The following is a 6,646-nucleotide window of genomic DNA, read 5'->3' as shown; positions in this document are numbered from 1 at the left end:
CGAGACTCCGCACCTTAGATTGGCATAATCATCGTACTCATTTCTCATCCATTTTGGAAACAAAACCCAAAAGTTAATATTTGCCGGTTGCCCCCAAAACAAACTTTTGCATTTTGTTGCCACACAATGCGTATACTTTGTTTGGCGATAGACCCAATCGAAGGAGTGGAACATGGCGGATCTATTTGCAGTGAGTTGCGACGGATTGATAACATAGCCTTTGAGTTATTATCGGTATTAACGAAAAAAGAATACCCACCACGCAGTCTGCTGAGGGCTGTACATACATAGGTAACATAGGCAACATAGTTAGGTAACATTTCTCAACGTCCAGTGTCGCAGATCCAATAGGCCGAGCATGACCACAACAAAATAAAGGCACGGTCAAACGATTTTTGTTGTTTTTGCTTGAAAACTTCTCGCACAGTAAGAATTCAAACTTTTTTCCAATTTCCTTCTGTTAGTACCCCCGCAGAGGCGGGAATTGTTGGATTTGGTTTAACCCTCGCCTGGGTTTAACCCCGTAAGGTTTCTCGTTAATAGTGTCAAGAGGGCTCGCTCTCCGGGGCAACCTTTTGGCATCTTCACTAACAATTTCAGGTAACAGTGACCTCAGGCCAGGTCACCAGGTCACAAAAACCGATACACTGTCAAATTGGGACTGAAATTACACTATTCTTATTGAAATCTAGAGTTGTGCACCGATCTGATTCCAACTTGCAGGACATGCTAAGCTCACCGAGCGCCATAACATGCATCATGGTTTTTCAAGTTCGGTTGACCTGAGGCACAGACTTCTCTATATATGGACTGTGCGCTGATCCGAGGAAATCAGCATTGGAGGCCCAAAAATCAGTGCACTTTTATGAATCTTTTTATCATCAAAAAGGCGTCGAAATATTTTGAAATTTGAATGTAAGGTAACCCATACTTTTATCTACTTCGCGGATTAAGATATTTCATTGCATGTTGAATAAATAATGAGTAAATGAATATAAATGCGGACATGTTTTCTCGCTCAGTTAACCATCTGTTCACGTTAGAGGTATTTGCTTCACAAACGCAGCCGTACTTTGCACCCGTTTTCTCGCTTTTGAATGTTGGTTGTTAATTTTAATTAATACATACTTTACGGTGCGTTCACTGGAGATTAACCGTGCATTAATTCGAAGGTAGCCGTGCACCAATTTAAATTAATACATACTTTGCGGTGCGTTCACTGGGGATTCGAAGTTGTCGAATTTGGAAGAGCCAGTGCGTTATTGCCACGAGCGTGCTCTAATGAAATTCAGCGTGCGTTAATCGAAATTAACGCACGCCTATATTAAACAAATGGATATATTTTCGTTATCGAATTTCGTTAATAATGAGGTGATTTATCGCATAACCATACACTTAATGCACAAAAATAATTTAACAGTTCAGCTTGCTGCTATCGTGAAAGCATGCGTTCACAGGTCTCTATATCCCTAAAACACCAAGCCCCTGTGACCCCAAAATAAAAGCCCTTCAGCATGGCGATTGTCTGGAATCGCACCTTAAAGCATATATTAATATTTTTAATACACAGTTTCCCTGTGCATAAATAGTTTTAACACACTCGATGAGTGATTAGAGCACTCGTGCGTTAATGCACTCGTTTCACTCGTGCATTAACACACTCGTGCTCTAATCACTCATCTCGTGCGTTAAAACCATTTATGCACGGGAAACCGTGTATTAAGTATAATTGGTGCACGCGCGTGCATTGATGAATTTCTCGACTGAAGCTTTTTGGAAGGGTCATTGACTTTATTCTAAGAATTCCCATAAAAAGCCCTTTTAGTGTCTTGGACTAAGTTTAATTTTAATTCAAATTCGCACCGTTAAGTATGTATTAATTAGTTTAACCCGCGCGGGGCTGGGGTCTCCAGCCGAACGCGCGGGGCTGGGGGGGGGGGGTAAATTTTACCCCCCCTGTTATCTCCCGAACTAACGGTCCGATTTGGAAAATTCAAACGCCAATCGAAAGCTCTCATCACGAACTACTAAAAACATGTACTTAATTTAAAGTTTGAGGTCAAGGTCAAGGTCAGGTCAAGGGTACAAATTGCAAGTTTCTACAGTATCGGCCTTGCACCGTAGTTGCCGAAGAATAGAGTCATGGACTGAGACTGATCGCCCAAAACGTGTTCTTAGGCTACCAAGACAATACTCGTTGCATACAATATCATTCAGAGGTCAAGGTCAAGGTCAGGTCAGGTCAGGTCAGGTCACCAAAAAACAAAATATAGAAAAGGGCATGTGCGACACATGTTTTATGGGTCATTTTACTCATAGAATTCAATAGGCATACTCAATAAGTGATATGGACCACCTCTGGATGAGTTTCAGGTCGAGGTCAGGTCAAGGTCAGGTCAAGTGACGTCAAATTTTGAAGTTGGTTGTGAAGGCCTAAAAAGGTGTCTATCTAATGCAGTTTTTCACGGCGAATCGAATGGTGCTATTTTTGTTTCCGTACGAGGTCTAGAACTTCCAAAAATGTCATTTTTCAAAAATTTTGTGTGTCGTGACGTCATAAAATTTTGAATAACTCCCACATTTTTGAATCGATTCTTCTAAAATTTGGTATGTAGGTGCACATAGACCACTTCTCTGACATATATTCCGGTTTTTTTGATAGACTCAAAATTTTGGACTTTATAATGATTTTCCCGAAAAAGTCAGTTTTTTGAAAAAATTTAGGCCAAAATCCAAAATTTTCAAAAAACCGAGATAGCCATTTGATAGACAAAGTAAAATTACGTATAACCTTTTTTGTTACGTCTTGATTCCTTTAAAAATGAAGATGTTAGCGGCGTTTGAACTTTTGCCGTTTTTGAGGCGAAAATGACGAACATGACGTCACTAAAACGTCAATTTCTCAAAATTTTTTCCGACGGATTTCGCTCAAATTTTCAGAGAACGTGTCAAATTGATGTAAGAAAAGGTACTGAAAGTTTGGCGGCGCTGCGCGCCGCCGTTTTTGAGATATCGCAAAAATTCGCGAGGGGGGGTAAAATTTACCCCCCCCCAGCCCCGCGCGGGTTAACACATGGTTTCCGTGCATAAATGGTTTTAACGCACTCGTGGATGGAATGGAGCACTTGTGCGTTAATGCACTCGTTTCACTCGTGCATTAACACACGCGTGCTCCAATCCATCCACGTCGTGCGTTAAAACCATTTACACACGGGAAACCATGTGTTAATATATATTTGTCTGATCCCAATCTGATCCAGGGCGATAAATACCATCTGACCGAGTCATTTACGTTGGTTTGAAAATAGCTGTGAGCAATAATGATGAAGAATCAAATGAATCAAATGATAAAGAGACAGCATAGCATTCAAGAATAATGGAAGAAAAAACGGTCAAGATTAAGAATAATGAAAAGAAAAATTATAATTTACTACTTCAGCACTTTCACGACCGGACCGGAAAGTGTCTGGTGCGAAGATGTCATTCCAGATATCGAAGCAGACAAAAAGACTTCAAACGACCTACTAGCAAAAAGGCAACTTTTTAGCCTCCCGTATAAATAAAAAGAAAGAAATGTTACCAGGAGAAACCATCAATCGGGACAAGAAATCACGCTGAGGACTCAGGACAATCGCTTTTGCAAGTTACATTTTACAAACATTGACTTCTGTAAGACTGACAGCAAGAAGAAAAACGGGCCGTTATTGACGGCGCCAAATTCAGCATGCTTCCTAAAATACCTAGTGCCTAACTCAATTCCGAAAAGAAAGCTCGCTGAAAGGAGATACAAAGACTTCACTTGACCAGCATTGAATGTGAAAAGGAACAACTCCCAATCGCGATTCGCAACTTCGCGATTTGTGGCCAGTCAGGTCAGAGCTGTGAACAATCCAGCTTACGTGGGGAGAGTCGCAGTGGCCCTTGAAGTGTATAAGTCGGTCGAAGGTCACCTTCAAGAGATGTAGGCTAGTGCCACCGGTGACCTGCGTGCCGTTCACACGGAGCTGCGGAGGATGACCGGCCGGACGTGGGGCCTCCGCGAGGCGCAGCTCCGAACCGTCGCGAACGGTTACGTTCGAGGAGTCCTCGAATATGCGGAGGGGCCTGGCTCCGGCTGTAGCGTCCCCATCTCATGTCCAGCTGGCGGAGCGCGAGCTGCTGGCGGCCGCCCGGGTGGTGACCGGTTGCCCGCGGTCTACCCCAGGGACGCACTACTGGCCGAGGCAGGCATCCCATCCGTCTGGTCTACCAGGAAGACGCTGGCCGAGCATACCGCGGAGCCGCCCTGCCGCGGAACGACCCGCTGCGTGTCGCCGCGGAGGCTGATCCACCCACGCGCCTTCGATCCACCACCGGCTGGCGTCTGCAGGGACGGTCAGCGTTGCTCGAGGCGGGCGCCGCGGGGATGGAGGTGGAATCGCGCTTGGAGGCTCCTCTCCTCCCATGAACACAGCCCAGCGCCCGGTCGTCTCCAAGCTGGACGTCGGTCCCGGCGGTCGACGGGACGCCTTCAACTAGGTTCGACGAGAGACCGCTCGGGAACACCTGGCGACGCTCCCAGCCCGGGCCACCTGGATCTGGTCGGACGGCTCCGCAGACGCCGAGGTCAGGCGAGGAGGAGGCGGCGCCGTCATCTTCACCGCCTTTGGGTGACCGTCGAGGTCAGGGTGGCAGCGGGAGATTTGTGCTCTACCACCCGCGCAGAGCTCTTCGCCCTGCGGGCGGCGCTGGAGAGGGTCCGGGACGAGTCGTCCCTCACCCGCTCGTGGCGTGCTCTGATTCGAGAGCCGCCCTGAGCCTACTCAGCGCAGGAACGGCCGGCCAGACCTTCACTCTCGGCGCGGAAATATGGACGACGCTGCTGGATATCGTCGGGCGCCGTGAGGTGACACTGCAGTGGGTTCCCACCCACTGCGGGATCGAGGGTAATGGACGTGCGCGCGCGGACGAACTGGCCAAACAAGCGGCTGCCCTGCTTCAGGACGCTTTGCCCTCGGACACCCGCTCGTTGACACGTCGGTCGGGCAGCCACTCGTCAGTGGCGCGACAACTGGCCCGAATCCTTCTTCAAGACGATCTTCGGGAGTACCCTGCCGCTCCCCATCCCCGGAGAGGACCGAGAGGCCGCCGTTTCGGTGCACCAGATGATGGCGGGCCACTGGGGCCGTTTGCTCCAGTATCTGCACCGGATCGGCCATCTGCCCTCCACGGTGTGCCTGCAGTGCCCTGACAAGCGGTGCCACGCGGCGCTCTGCGCCGTATTCCGGGAGGAAGCGGACGTGTCGGAGCACGTGCTGCTCCGCTGCCCGGCCCTCACTGGCGCCCGCCTGTAGACTAACGCCACTGGTGACCACTGTTTTTTTTTTTTTAAGCCCACTGGTGCAATGTGAGATGAACTATGTAGACATGAAGGCATCGATGGGTGTCGCTGAACGGGAAATGATGCGCCAATACATGCATTCATATTGACCAAAAGCCTTTCTTATTCTTGAGATGAGCAGTAGATATTACAAGAACAAGAAAAAAATACTTGAAATTAAACCCGACAACGGTGAAAGTGAATAGGTGGTGTGTTACAACGCATAGGCTCATATTACGGCTTCAGAAATTTGGGCCTCCAATGCTGATTTCCTCAGATCAGCGCACAGTCCATATATAGAGAAGTCTGTGCCTGAGGACATCTAGAGGTCATGACAAATTTTAAGAAAATTTAACCGAATGGGTTAAATTGCAAAAAATATGAGATAAATGCAACATTTTTAAATAGATTAAATTAAAATAGATTAGTAAAATAAATTTCAACGTTTTAATTGGTGCTTTACTTTAAAGATTTATAGCAATGCGTGACTAACCTGGTGTTCTTATCCCGCGCACCGACGGGGGTCTGCGCCAACTTCGTACCGACGGGGGGGGGGGGGCGGATGACCGCCCCCCCCTGAGATCTCGAGAACGAAGCAAGGTAGCGACAAGCGGTAAACGGCAAGGAATACACACGGACAAGGTCTACAATTTTTACAGAGGTCATTTTCAAGTCAGGTCAAAGATGACGTCACAGGGGTCAAAAAAGCTAAAATGGCGGCGCTAGGTATGGAGAGTTTTTCTCGAATAACTTTCGAAATAGTCAATATAGGAACAAACTAAGGGCAGAATCGTGATCCTCTCGTCAATTCGCATCGAATAATATATATGTTGACCTCGAAAGGTCAAGGTCAAAGGTTGACCTCAGGTCACGTGACCTCGAGGTCATCATGTATATCATTCGATGCGCCTTGACAAGCTGAACACAATGAGACCATCCGCGCGGCCGTATCTTGTTCCTGTACGGAGTTATTGTCAAAAAAAAAAAAAAAAAACCGCTGGTGACCTTTGATGACGTCACGTGACCTTGCAGCCGCCCAACAGCAAAACAGACCTCAAGGTAGTGAAGGTTGATCGTATATGAGGTCATGTATGGTTTATGGGGCCATTCCGACCCGTTTTAGTGGTAAAAACAGGAGTTGATATTTCCCCCATTGACTTTTAATGGGGAGGTCGAGAAATTGACCTGACCTTAGGTCACCGATATCAAAATTCCGAGATAAACAAATTGTAGCTACTAATGACCTTATAACATCCTGTGACTTTCAAAGGCCTCCGACATCTACTA

The sequence above is a fragment of the Amphibalanus amphitrite genome, unplaced genomic scaffold (assembly GCF_019059575.1).
Source record: "Amphibalanus amphitrite isolate SeventyFive unplaced genomic scaffold, NRLGWU_Aamphi_draft 000409F_arrow, whole genome shotgun sequence".
Classification (NCBI taxonomy): domain Eukaryota; kingdom Metazoa; phylum Arthropoda; class Thecostraca; order Balanomorpha; family Balanidae; genus Amphibalanus; species Amphibalanus amphitrite.
The sequence above is the reverse complement of the archived record's forward strand: the minus strand, read 5'-3'. Positions refer to the sequence as shown.